The sequence below is a fragment of the Barbus barbus genome (assembly GCF_936440315.1).
Source record: "Barbus barbus genome assembly, chromosome: 12".
Classification (NCBI taxonomy): domain Eukaryota; kingdom Metazoa; phylum Chordata; class Actinopteri; order Cypriniformes; family Cyprinidae; genus Barbus; species Barbus barbus.
In genome coordinates this window covers 16215637-16229461 of record NC_136740.1, presented here as the reverse complement: position 1 = coordinate 16229461, position 13825 = coordinate 16215637, and the positions used below count along the sequence as shown (strand labels likewise).

Sequence of the window (13825 nt, the reverse complement as noted above, 5' to 3'; positions counted from 1 at the left end):
CAATGACATAACACAAAGAAATAAAACCAAGCCACCATAAAAGCTTAATTAACAGTTCTTTTAATCTAACACCGTGTACAAATTAGATGCAGTTGTTTAAAGCAATAAAAAAGTACATGCAAATTTTGTTCCAACATTTATTTATTTATTCATTTTACACAAGTGTGATATTCATAATAAAATATATAAAATAAAATAAAACAGTTCGATTTCATTGGTTGAAAATTCTGCTAAAATCCAAAAACCTAGAGAATTAGCATGATCTTGTGTTCCTTCAGGACCTTCTAATACCTATAGATAGATAGATAGATAGATAGATAGATAGATAGATAGATAGATAGATAGATAGATAGATAGATAGATAGATAGATAGATAGATAGATAGATAGATAGATAGATAGATAGAAATTGTGCCTGTATATAGAGCTGATTAGCTTATAATCCTTTTTTTTCCATTTGATGCATGCCTGTGTGTAATTTATACTGAACAAAACAGAAAATTGCTCATAAACATTATTTTCAAATCATAAATGTATTCATAAATGTAAAAGCGCTATTCTAAAAACCCATTAGAAATTCCAGAGGGAACCCAACGCCCGAACAAAGCAAATTCTCTTCCGGATTTCAGGACCAAACAGCTCTATTAAATATAAAATACGTTCTGATCAGCTAAAAACATGTTGCATCGCACAGTATTTTCGCTTTTAGCGTGGACAGACAAATTGCTTGTCAAGTCGCGCCTCTTAGGACACGAGTGCCTCGCAGCAAATGAAAGAGGAAAAAAACAAAAGTCCAGTTGCGCAACAACTCAAGACCAACCATTCATCATCCATTTAATCAAAAACTTCAATTACAAATTAATAATTCAGATTAGCTCATTAGAACAACTAATAAATAGAGCTGCCTTTTGACTAACTGAATGAGTAAAGTGTGTTCTCAGACGCAGCGCAGGAGGCAAAATGAGAGGGAAACAGATTGATGAGCCCCACAATGAGAGCACGCTCAGATAGTCATTTTATCCTACCAGGAACGCCAAACAGATAAGCAATAAGCAAACAGAATTCCGCTGGCATAATGTGTACTGACAGTTCTTTGACTCTCTCTGTTTTTCTCTCTTTTTCTCTCGTTCCCTCTCCCAATGCAACTTCATGTCAGGCGGTATATCAGCAGAGCCTAACGGCAGAAAGCTAATTGTGCTGGCTGGTGGTGTTAGATGTGTTTAATGTTAATTGTAAGTGTCAGATTGGCGAGGTTTGTTTAATTGATAAGCAGAAGGCAAGCAGGGTTTTCCCCACTGAGACATCCACACATCCACACACACTCGCACACCCACAGGAGGGCTGCAAATGATTATACGGGAATCCTGAGAACTCATGAATGAAGTCGTATAGCTTTTCGGCGATATATCGTGCTTGACTATATTCATCTCGAGGTTGCGCAACAGGTCTTCCTGGCATCCAATGATATCGCTTTGTTTGTCTAATTGCTTGTGCATGTTTGTGTGTCTGACTTGGTGTGTGCGAAGGGCACGCTGCATGTCGTATGGCTGTAAAATGCGCATGTTTTTTTTTTCTGGAAAAGCCAGCCTCGTCATGGTGACTGTTGCCTAGGCGACAACATCAAAGACCAGCCAAGCTTAATTAGGGTCCCCTGGTGAGAGAGGGAGAGAATGACTGTGTTTGTGTGTGTGTATGCGAGCGCAAAAGAGAGCGAGCGTGAGGAAAGCGAGAGGGAGCTACATAGAAAGGAGGTGGAAGGCAGGGAAAGAAGCCGAGAAAGGGAATGAATGTGTGGGAAAAATACGTGCATGTGGGTGGGTGGAAGGAGAATGAAAGAGAATGTGTGAGTGTGTGTATGAGAGCGCATGTGAATCTGTGAGAGGTTTGTATGGATGGGTGTATGACTTATGAATAATGGTTGACCTATATGGGTTGTGATGACTGATACCATTGACATCTACAGTGGACTGTGGCTGATTCAGTGTTGATTTATTGTAAATAACCCAGGATAATGAGACAGTAATACTGATGAAATGAAATTTTATGAATATTAAATTAATCAAATCAACACCTTTTCAGAATATTGTTTTGCAAAATTCATTATAGGTATTTGAAAATATTATTGTTAGGGTTTTTAATGTATAAACATTTAATAAACATTAAATTGATGAAACACTTAATCAACTCAAAATCACCTAAAACAATTTGAAAATATCTTGTTTATTATTAGAATGTTTATTCAACTTTTAAGAATCAATGAATCAATTATTATTTCAATTTAACATTAAATTGATTAAATTAAAATAAAACACATTTTCAGATTATATTTAAACAAAATCCACTAAAATACTTGCAAAAGATCATATTTATTAAATGTTACAATTTTTTAATATTTTATGAACCTGCACTCTAAAAAATGCTGGGTTATTATAATAATTTTTACCCAAATGCTGGGTTCAGCCTGTTAGGTCATTTTATTGGGTTGTTTTTAATATTTTTACCATGGTGCTGGGTTATTTTTTTTTAACCCAAATGCTGGGTTCAGCTTGTTGGGTCATTGTATCGGGTTGATTTTAATATTTTTACCCAGGTGCTGGGTCATTTTAACGCTGAGTTGAGCTTGTCTCCGATGAAACTTCTCAACAACGCAGCTGCTAGAGCACGGCCTTCTTAAGTCCACAGGAGAGAGCTGTTCTCAGTGTCGCCGCTGCCGATTTGGTGCTCTCTTTCGCGGAAATAAAGGTTTGTATATATTTAATTTCATTTATAAAGTCTTTAATGTGGTGTAAATTATATTATTTTTCGCAACGCAACATAAGCACGAGATGTCAGTCAGCTGCATCAGCTGCGGTCGTTTCGCACTGGAAACGCCTTTGCCTTGCATAACATAAATGGATTTTATTCATCATAATTTAATTTGATGTTAAAATATGTTCTCTAATTTCAGTACTGTTTGTTTTTGGGCAGGTTTTGGAGTCAGTCACACTATCTCTCAGCAACGAGTGAAACGCGAGGCCGTGGTCTAAAGTTAACAGTTCTCCCGTGAACAGCAGCCCTTCACCGACTCAGATTTCGGGAACACACCGGCATGAGAATTAGCACTATTTCGGTAAAAAGCGATTACAGAGAACGGTTGAATACACTTAAATTAAAATGCTACTTTTAAATGTGCCTTTTTTTATTTCTAAAATGCTTGTTAAGCGAGTTTAAATGTATGTAATATTGTAAACTATGCTGAATTCACCCAAATAAATTCAATTTGTCTTGTATTTTGTCCATGGGTGTTCTTGCTTCATAATAAATGTTCATCTTTTGATTATTGCTGTTGCCTATAGTAATTCTGTGTGTGATTTTTAATTTCCAGCCCATTTTAAGCCAGCAATATAATAATTTTATTATATAATATAATAAAACAATAGATGACTTAAATTAAACAAACCAGCATGGTGGGTAAAAACGTTTAACCCAACCAGCTGGGACAAAATAACTCAGCATGTGTTCTGTCCAGTATTTACCCAGCCCAGGTTGCCAAATAACCCAAGTTGGGTTGTTTTTAAGCCAGCATTTTTTAGTGTATGAACCTAATTGTTCAAATCAACACTGGATATTTACTCAAAATTCACTAAAAATATTTTAGACAGATAGTGGTTATTAAATATTAAAATGTCTAAACATGTAATAAATATGAAATAAGAAATTATTAATAAAACCAATGTTTAATCAAGTTCACCTCAACATAATATCTGAAAACAGATAATGTTTATTAAATGTTAAAATGTTTAAACATTAAATATATTATTTAAACATTAAATAATATGTAATAAACAAATAAACCAATGTTTAGTAACGTTACTCAACATAATTAGTCAAAAATTAGCTCTAAATGCCCAAATATCAGTTCACAACAACCAAATATTGGCTAAAAACAGCCAAATATAATTCTATATAGCTGTCTATTACTACTTATGGCTGCTTACATAATTTCAAATATTTCCTGAAAATCGTCACAATCTTTATCAGCATAAAATGGTTCTTATTTCTGTAAGCTGCGCTTTTATGAGTAATCGTGGGAATGTTCCATGTAACTTTGAGAACAAAAAAAGACATTAAAAGCATTAAAATCTCACTTTTCTCCCTCATCATCTCTTCCTTTCCTCCTCCGCACGTTACTCCTAATTCATCTCTCCGCTACCTCACCCCCCCCACCCATCCTGTCGTTCTTTTTCGGGCCAAATCGCCACCAGGATATGCTGAATAATTAAATTCCATTAGTGAGGGTAATCTGTCAACACGAGTGACTGAACCGAGCTGCCTCCCTAAACCCATCGGAGAGAGAGAGAAACCCAGAACCTCCCAACAAATGAGGGCCAGAGCCAATTAGGAAAAATTAGGAAGGAAGGAAGGATGAATAGGAGAGCAGACAGAGAAGTGAAGGACGAGAGAAAGAGAAAAATGCAGAGGTTAGGAAAAACAGGACACTCCAAGAGGGATGCAGCGGTTGAAAGAGGAGAGAGAGGGGAAGAGTGAAGCAGAGCGAGAATAATAGTGTCTGTTTTGTTGTTTTGCCCTGTCAGAGATGAACACATTTGTTATGATAATAGAATTATAAGTCACACACACACACACACACACACACACCGCACACAAACAAATGCTCACATACATACTAATTCAGATCACCTCACTTCCTCATAATCACAAGTCCAGGCAAACATTGTGCCATTTTTTCCCTGTCTTTTATCATTGTTACTTGTCAGATTGTATGATATGACTCCAGTGAGATCTTAAGTAAAAGCAAAGGCAGACATCAACTGTCTTCATGTCAGAATATATGATTTTTGTCACAACTGACAGCTTTGACTGGGAAGTTTCAGTCCATTCTGACATACTTACTTACATACAAAAACTCAGATGGTCCAATACAGACCCTGGGCATGCCCTTAATGTTGGGTATATTTCACCTAGAAATGCGTGAAACAAGTACACTCAAGATTTTGATTGAATGATACACTATCATAAGTGTATAATGTAATGTATAATGTGAGGGGAATGTTTATTGACAATTATTTGTTGTTGTTACCTAAAACTAAAACTTGAAAAAAAAAAAAAAGTTTCATTAATATAAATAAAGCTGAAATAAAATAAAATGTGACCCTGGACCACAAAACCAGTCATAAGTAGCACGGGTATATTTATAACAATCCAAGTCAAAATTATTGATTTTTCTTTTATGGCAAATATCATTAGGATATTAAGTAGGGATTATGTTCCATGAATATATTTTGTAAATGTCCTACTGTAAGTGTATTAAAACTTAATTTTCGATAAGTAATATGCATGGCTAAGGACTTCATTTGGATTTTCTGCACGCTCAGATTCCAGATTTTCTCGGCCAAATATTATCCTATCCTAACAAACCATACATCAATGGAAAGCTTATTTATTCAGCCTCATTCCAGATGACGTATAAATCTCAATTTTGAAAAATTTACCCTTATTTTGTGGTTCAGGGTCACACACATAAATAATAGACGAAAAACTGAAATACAACTATCTGAAATAAGTTCAAGTTGAAGTACTCAAATGACTAAAACCAAAACTGAAAAAAAATGTAAAGCTAAATTGAAATAGTAATAAAAATTACAAAATTACTAAAAGTTGAAAAGTGAAAATTTAAAAATAAACCTAATTCATATTGTTAATAACCTTAAAGGGATAGTTCACCCAAAAATGAAAATTCTGTCATTAATTACATCCTCATGTTGTTCCAAACCCATAAGACCTTCGTTCATCTTCAGAACACAAATTAAGATATTTTCGATGAAATCCAAGCTCTTTCTGACCCTACATAGACAGCAACTGAAGATGAACGAAGGTCTTACAGGTTTGGAACGACATGAAAGTGAGTAATTAATGACCGAATTTTCATTTTTGGGTGAACTATCCCATTAATAACTTCTGTGCTGATGCAAACACCAGGCAGCTAAATTTCCTGTTAAATTGTTGTTGTTTTTTTATTTACCCTATGCACCAGAGAATCTGCTGAGCCAAAAACATTAAAACAATGCATACACACACACACACTCACCACATCAAGTACATGATCTGGGTAAAAACCAGGTGCAAATACCCACATAGATAAGAAAATGCCACCAGGCGTCTTAGCAGCAGTCACAGGACTGTGATCCAAAATATCTGACCATGTCAGACTCCGGCTGAAATTCATTGTAAAGACAATTAATCGGCCGTCGTAAGCATGTCACGCTAAACGATCCGAGACTGTCAATTTTGCCCTATGGCGAATCTTTTATGATCCCTGAAAGTTGTTGCAGAACGAAACCTTGGCAAAAAATCAGCCGGGTTAAGACGACCTAGGAAAAATCAAGAGAACAGCAGGTAACTCCAATCAACTCAGATTACCACTGAGGCAGGCCCAAAATACTCCATACTGCGGGATACAGACACACACAGGCTAAATAAGCAGGGAAATCTGCCTGCGGTGCTTTTAAAAGCAGCTTGGAATTCCCTCTGTTTAAAATAAATACATTTATACGCACACTTTCTCTCTCGCACATACGCACAACCTCCCATGTGTGTAGCCAGTAGCAAAAACAGCAAGCAGGAAAGCCCTACAGTTTCCACCAAGCTACAACTCTCACACAGTGAAACTGAGAGATGGGATGTGCTATCACAGTGCTTTCGCAATGTTCTGGAAACGTTCCTCTGTCGTTCCGTTGTCAGCAGCACCCATGCTGTCAGTTAAAAGCCCTACCTGTGCATTAGCTCCTTCATGTCAGAGCAGAGGAGCTAACACTGTATTATTGGAGTCCAGTGCATCAGGTTCACACAAGATGTGAGACGGAGTGCAACAGAATGAAACAACACAGTTTTACAAACCCCAGTAAACACTGCGATGCTATGTTATGTTATTAAATAAATATATTATTTTTTATATGTATATTACAGTAGTGCAATAGTGATAATTTTGTGTAAACTGTAAGTAATTATTGCTAAATAAAATTATAGATCTATATTGTGATACTAATTGGTATCTTGATAATTTAGCTGGTATTGTACTATGAGACACAAAACAAATGTGCATGACAACCCTAGTTTTTAAGGGTATTTTTCATAACATTTCATGTCAAGATAATTTTAACATGTCATAAATGTGAAATCGGGACATGTTTTTAATTTCTATCAATTTAATGTTACATTTTTATTTTTAAATGTTACAGTATGGTTTAAATGTGCTGAATGTAATAGGCAGTTTAATGGCTGGTTCCCTTGTTACAGCTTAGCCCATATAGCATAATGCTATTGGGGCATGTTGTCACATTATATAAACTGTATTGTTTTTCCTTGTCAGCAACAGTGAACATATTTAATAAACTCTTAAGATGTATGTTCATAGGGATACTGGGTTTAAAAAATAACCCTATTCTGAGAACTATTAAATTAAGTAAATCATACAGCAACCTAAGTCTTCATTTTATACACAAACAAAAGTGTAGAAGTACAGCATGTTATACAGTCATACAGTAGGACAAGTTTTAACACACCAAACTTTGTTGCCAAAATATACCTATAAGTCAATATAGTTATACTTTCCAAAAAATTGCTTTAGAACTCGTTTATCATGCCATTCTGCTTAACTTCTCTTTTTGATAATGATAGAGCTATAATGTTACGAAGTTAACAAAGATTTATTGTGGCAACGAATAACTGCTAAATAGTATTTTACAGTATTTTGGTGTAAACTATAATTTCCATGGTAAATTTCCAATGGCTAACCAATGCAACTTGCTGTGATATTCCTCATCAATAATTTATCCTTTTAAATAGTTTTCTACCAGGTCTCTTGTTGTGTCCCTTACCTAATACATGAACTCAAATGCACTGCATGTTAAGTCTCCAAGGGCCAAATAGCTTCAAAAAGCTCATCATAAAACCACTCAAGCAAAACCTTTCTAGAATCAGTCCAACCTTGAACTAAAGATAATTATAAAATTGGCTTCAAGTAATACTGGTGATTCACCAAATTCCTTAATGGGTCTTAGCTGAAGCTGTACAGCCATGAATCATTTTTAATATGGCTCTACAGGAGCCAAGCGGTTCACAAACTTTAGCCAAGGATGAAGCTTGTTAGCTCTCCGGAAGAGATGCACTCACATTAACACATACACCTGAGTTCAAACGCTACCTTAGAGGCACTTTCAGCCATATGGGCAAAGTGGATTTTGACTGAACCAAAAATAAAAAATGGTTCCATTGAGAGATTCACAGGACTTGAAAGGATAGTTCACCCAAAAGAAAAAAATCGGTCATCATTTACTTGCCCTCATTTCAAAATCTGTATGACTTTCTTTCTTCTGTAGAAGAAAAACAAAAATATATTTTGAAAAATATCTCAGTGGGTTTTTAATGAATGTCATTGGTGTCCAGTGTTGTTTTTTTGGACCCCATTGACTTTCATTGTCTTGGCAAAAACAGTAGAAACATTCTTAAAAATATCTTCTTTGCTTTCCACACAAGAAAGAAAGTCATGCAGGTTTAGAACAACATGACACAATTTTTATTTTTAGATGAACTATTCCTTTAAGGTGTCAGATAATGTATCAATATACCGTCTTAAATTGCAACCTTTATAAATTTGGGAATGAAGTAGGAACAGTCATTCCAGTCTCATTCCTCTCTATCTCTCTCCTCAAAAACATCCCTTAACACCTACTCACATCATGTTTTTATCTCCTTTAAACCATGTCGACACACAAAAACACACACATACATACACACACAGACAATCTCTGTCCAGGAAAGAGCTGCCGAAGTCTGACTCACACACAGGAAGAGAGTCTCATCACCACGGAAACACTTGCATAACGCCAAGCGTGCATGAGAAACTTCTCAATCCAGTAAATGAATGAAACACAGTCTGCACCTTTACACAACCACACACGTATTGGCCTGAAACGGAAAGCAAAAGAAGTGCCGACGCTATATATCTGTGCATGTGCTTGACAGCAGCAGCTTAAAAGAGCCTGAAGCAGACAAATAATTCACAGACTCACAGACAGAGGGGGCAAGGGAAGGTTGAATGAAGGTAAAAATACAAGCAGAGAGAGAACAAACAACTCAACATGTATCTAAAGGGGAAGAGTGAGGAAAACTGTCGGAGAGAAAAAAAAAGAGAAAGCACACAATGAACTGATTTGAGCAGAGAGAGAAGAACGGGCATAATTTGATAGAGGGAGTGACAGTGAAAGAGTGATGGGGTAAATTACAAAGTGGGAGGAATACACAGAGATGAAGTGAAAACAAGGGAGAACATGCTGTGTGCATGTGTGAGCTTGTAATAATATTCTGCTGGATAAATGTGTGAACTGTAAAGAAACACACATTTGCCTGTTTTATATATATATATATATATATATATATATGCATGTATGTATATTTGTACATACACACACACACACACACACACACACAGTAATATTGTAAAATAACTGTTTGAATATATTTTAAAATCCAATTTATTTCTGTGATGGCAAAGTTGAATTTTCAGCATTCATTACTCCAATCTTCACTGTCACAAGCTATGTTTCCATCTACCTGTTTTTATACGCATTTTTAGGTATCGCATCAGAAACGAGTGATGGAAAAAACAAATTTCGGGGAAAAAAATCCCTTTTTATGCTCGCTCGAGGTGGTTTTTGACTTGTGCGAAAAAGGGTTAATGCGAATAATGGGAGATGGAAACACATTTTGTGAATAAATTCCTCCTCGCACATCAACAAAGTCATGTCACTTTGCTCTATGGGATGGCTAACCTGACAAACCAGTGGACCGATCTCATTGCGCAGCATCTGAAATGTTGTTATGGTTATTCTTAAATACTCAAGCAAAGTCTGAATAATTTATCATTTGTAAAATTTCATCTCTGTGTATTCCTCCCAATTTTGTCAGTAAATTTCTGTAAAATTGCCTCCCAAACAGCAGGCATCCACCTCTAAAAGCAATGACCACATTTATTGTTTTGTCTGCTCGCTTTGAGGCACAAGTAATTTATTATATATGAAAATCATTATATTCAGTGGCTTCTCCTAGTTTTCTTAGTGATATTTAGTGCCCGTTTATCAAGAAGAGAGGATTTTGTTCTCTTTGACTCGTTGGATGGTGCTTATTCACAAATGTTTTATGCGATATTCCAATTTTGCGCATAAGTTAAATTCGCAATTTTGGATGGAAACCCGGCTACAGTGATCCTTCAGTAATCAATGTTGATTTGCTTCTCAAGAAACATTTATTATTATTATTCATCTTGAAAACAGTTGTGTACATTTTTGTTCAGGATTTTTTGATGAATAGAAAGTTCAAAAGAACAGCATATATCTGAAATAGAAAGCTTTGTTTTTGATTTATTGTGGAAAAAAAATATAAAAAAATAAAAATAACTGTATTCTATTTTAATATTTTGTAAAATGTAATTTATTACTGTGATGGCAAAGCTGGATTACTCCAGTCTTTATTGTCATATGATCCTTCAGAAAGATTCTGATTTTCTGCTTAAGGAACATTTCTTATTATTGTAATTGAAAAATGTTGATATGTATGTAAAAATATGTAGCTATGCTACTTAATATTTTGGAGAAACCATGATACATTGCATTTATTTAAAATAGAAATATTTGTGTAAATGTAAATAATGTAAACGATTTAACTGTCACTTAAGACCAATGCATTAATGCACCCTTGCTGAGTAATTTCTTCAAATAATTAAATAAAACCTTACTAACCCCAAACTTTTTAACAGTAGTGTATATTTTGTGATTTGATTAAGTTGACCTATATCTGTACAGCACTATTATCATCCATCCCTCATTTTTGGTCTCTAGAAGATAAGGAGACTTTTTTCATGGGCAGACGCTTATCTTATTCCTATGGTGCAGACAGATAGCAGCCAAAGTGAGACGAGGCAAAGTAAAAGCACAGGATACCACTCTGAAAATGTTTCAGGCTACGTCACTGCTCGACTTCAATGATGGGAGCCAGCAGAACGGGTAGTGGGCACAATCCCAGAAAACTGCCTCTAATATGGGCCACTGGACTGAGAGCTGTCTCTGCACACAGTGTCCCAGTGTCATCCCAGAGAACGCTGCTGCCCTCGAATGCCCATGTTCCATGATTCAACACTGCTCAAAGCAAATATATTAACTATTAATTAACTACAAATTTATTATGGAGTTGCATTTTGTGGCTTTTAAAGAGAGTGAAGCACACTGGAAAGATACAATAGCTGACCGCAGGAACGTAAATTACAAAAGCAAACGTGGAAAGTTTTGACATCATGTTGAAATTTTAAGTATAGTGGGTCGTACAGTCAATTTAACTGTACCTATATTACATCAATTAATTTTACAACATATAACAAATATAACACACATATAACATACTGTACAAGTCAAAAGTTGTGTGTCTGTAAGTTTTTTTAAATATAAATCTTAAAATGTAATTTATTCATAAGATGGCAGAGCTGAATTTTCAGCAGCCATTACTCCAATCTTAAGTGATAATTTAGAAATCACTTGGCGCTCAAGAAACATTTCTTATTACTCTCAATGTTGAAAACAGTTGTACAGCTTAATATTCTATTATATCTTTATTGTCACTTTTGACCAAATTAATGCATTCTTGCTGAATAAAAGCAAACATTTCCTCAAAAAAAAAAATGACTGACCCCAATTTCTTTCATGTTACAGTATATAAAACAAGTCAAAATTATTTGTGTGAAATTTGAAGAAAATATCACGCGTTGAAAAACTCAATGGAGAAAAAAAAGTCAATGGAAGCTCCTTGCCATATATTTACAGTACAAATGTGTGCATGTGTGTTTATGCTAATATTGGAAATGAAGAGGATTATTCATGTATTCATTGATAAAAGGGCAGACAAGCTCCTTTCTCAAGTAACTGTCAAACAGTCACAAAATGACTCACACGCAGGAACAAACACACCCAAAAATATCATAAATACTAAACGTCTCAAAGAAGTTTGTGTCTGTATGAAGGAAAGACAGAGAGCTTAAAGGGAGTTGATAGTGTTACTGTGTGTGTGTGTTTGGCTACTGAGGCTGCTGTGAGCGACTTTCCACTGCTGACCTTCCTATTAGCATAATGCTAATGAGCGGTTGAGTTCAGCTCCCCTTGCTGAGGGCAACAGCCTAAAACAACATTACTCATCTGTTCTTCATGCCACACTAAAGGGGGGAGGATGTAAACAAAAACAAAAAAATAAATGTTGAATGTCATTTTTCCTCCTGTTTTTCTGCATTGTTTTATTTTTGACACCATCACAGTGTAACAAGCAGACTGGTGTGATAGACAGAGGCGAGAGATACTGACTACAAAAAAAATTTGTTACTTTTTTTTTGTTTTCTTTTACACGGTCTTTGGCCCGATTTGGACGGTAGTTGTTTCTCAGGGGGGAGTAAGTGATTTTCACCATATACAGGGGGTAGTTGGTGATTTAATTGCCGTCCCAATCCAAGACGTCTGTGTTTTTCTCTCACCACCCCGTGAAAATCCCCAGCCGAATTACTACTGTTTTTTGACAAACACCAAGGTCGTGTGGTAATTTAATTGCCGTCCGAATCCACATCTCTGAGTTTACGAGAAGAAATCGATTCAAAATTCAGCGTTTAAACCCTTTTTTGAGCACTCCCGAACACCGTACGGTAACTGTTGTACTTCGGTGTAGTTTGCATACATATTTATTTCTGAAATGCTGGAAATCAAGTATTTAAAAGAACAATACTTCATAACTGCTCCAGCACAGTGAGTGAGAGCAGAAAGAGAAGAAAAGCACATAAATATTCGAAGTGGGTCTTTATTATGGCAGTGGCAAGTATGCAATACAATTTTAAAATGTGTATTATAAACGGACATATATTGCGTATAATTATATACAACTATTTTTCTATTTTTAAACAGGACATTTAAATAATCAAATAATAAATTGGATTATACATTATAAAATATGCTTGGAATAATAAGAATATATTTTACATAATAATAAGTATTTTAAAATACATTTTACACAATAATAAGAATAAATTTGTAAATAAAATTAATTTTATTTACAGCACACAATCACAGCCATAGCCATATCACCCTGCAGCCAAAGACCGGTTGCCCACTGAAGCTAAGCAGGGTTGAGCCTGGTCAGTACCTGGATGGGAGACCTCCGGTGAAAACTAGGTTGCTGTTGGAAGAGGTGTTAGTGAGGCCAGCAGGGGGTGCTCACCCTGTGGTCTGTGTGGGTCCTAACGCCCCAGTATAGTGAAGAGGACACTATACTGCCAAAAAGCACCGTCTTTCGGATGAGATGTTAAACCGAGGTCCTGACTCTCTGTGGTCATTAAAAATCCCATGGCACTTCTCGTAAATAGTAGGGGTGTAACCCCGGTGTCCTGGCCAAATTCCCTCTACTGGCCCTTGTCTATCATGGCCTCCTAATAATCCCCATCCACTTGATTGGCTCAGTGACTCTCTCTCCTCTCCACCTGTAGCTGGTGTATGGTGAGCGCACTGGCACCGTTGTAGTGTGGCTGCCGTCGCATCATCCAAGTGGATGCTGCACACTGGTAGTGGTTGAGGAGAGACCCCCCCCACATGATTGTAAAGCGCTTTGGGTGTACAGCAATACACAATAAAGCTCTATATAAATGCATCATTCATTCATTCATTCATGTGACTGGCCACGTGAGCAAGGCGTTCTTCCCCAACTTTGGGGAAGTTGTGGCCTAATGGTTAGAGAGTCTGACTCGT

At 36.0% G+C, this 13825-nt stretch overlaps 1 protein-coding gene across 1 annotated transcript in view; it reads right to left on the bottom strand.

The window, feature by feature from the left end:
- LOC306877707 (small conductance calcium-activated potassium channel protein 3-like) overlaps positions 1–13825 on the bottom strand; it is a gene marked incomplete at its 5' end in the record, with an annotated part of 48197 nt that overhangs the window by 33796 nt on the left and 576 nt on the right. The gene's annotated exons all lie outside the window — the stretch shown is intronic.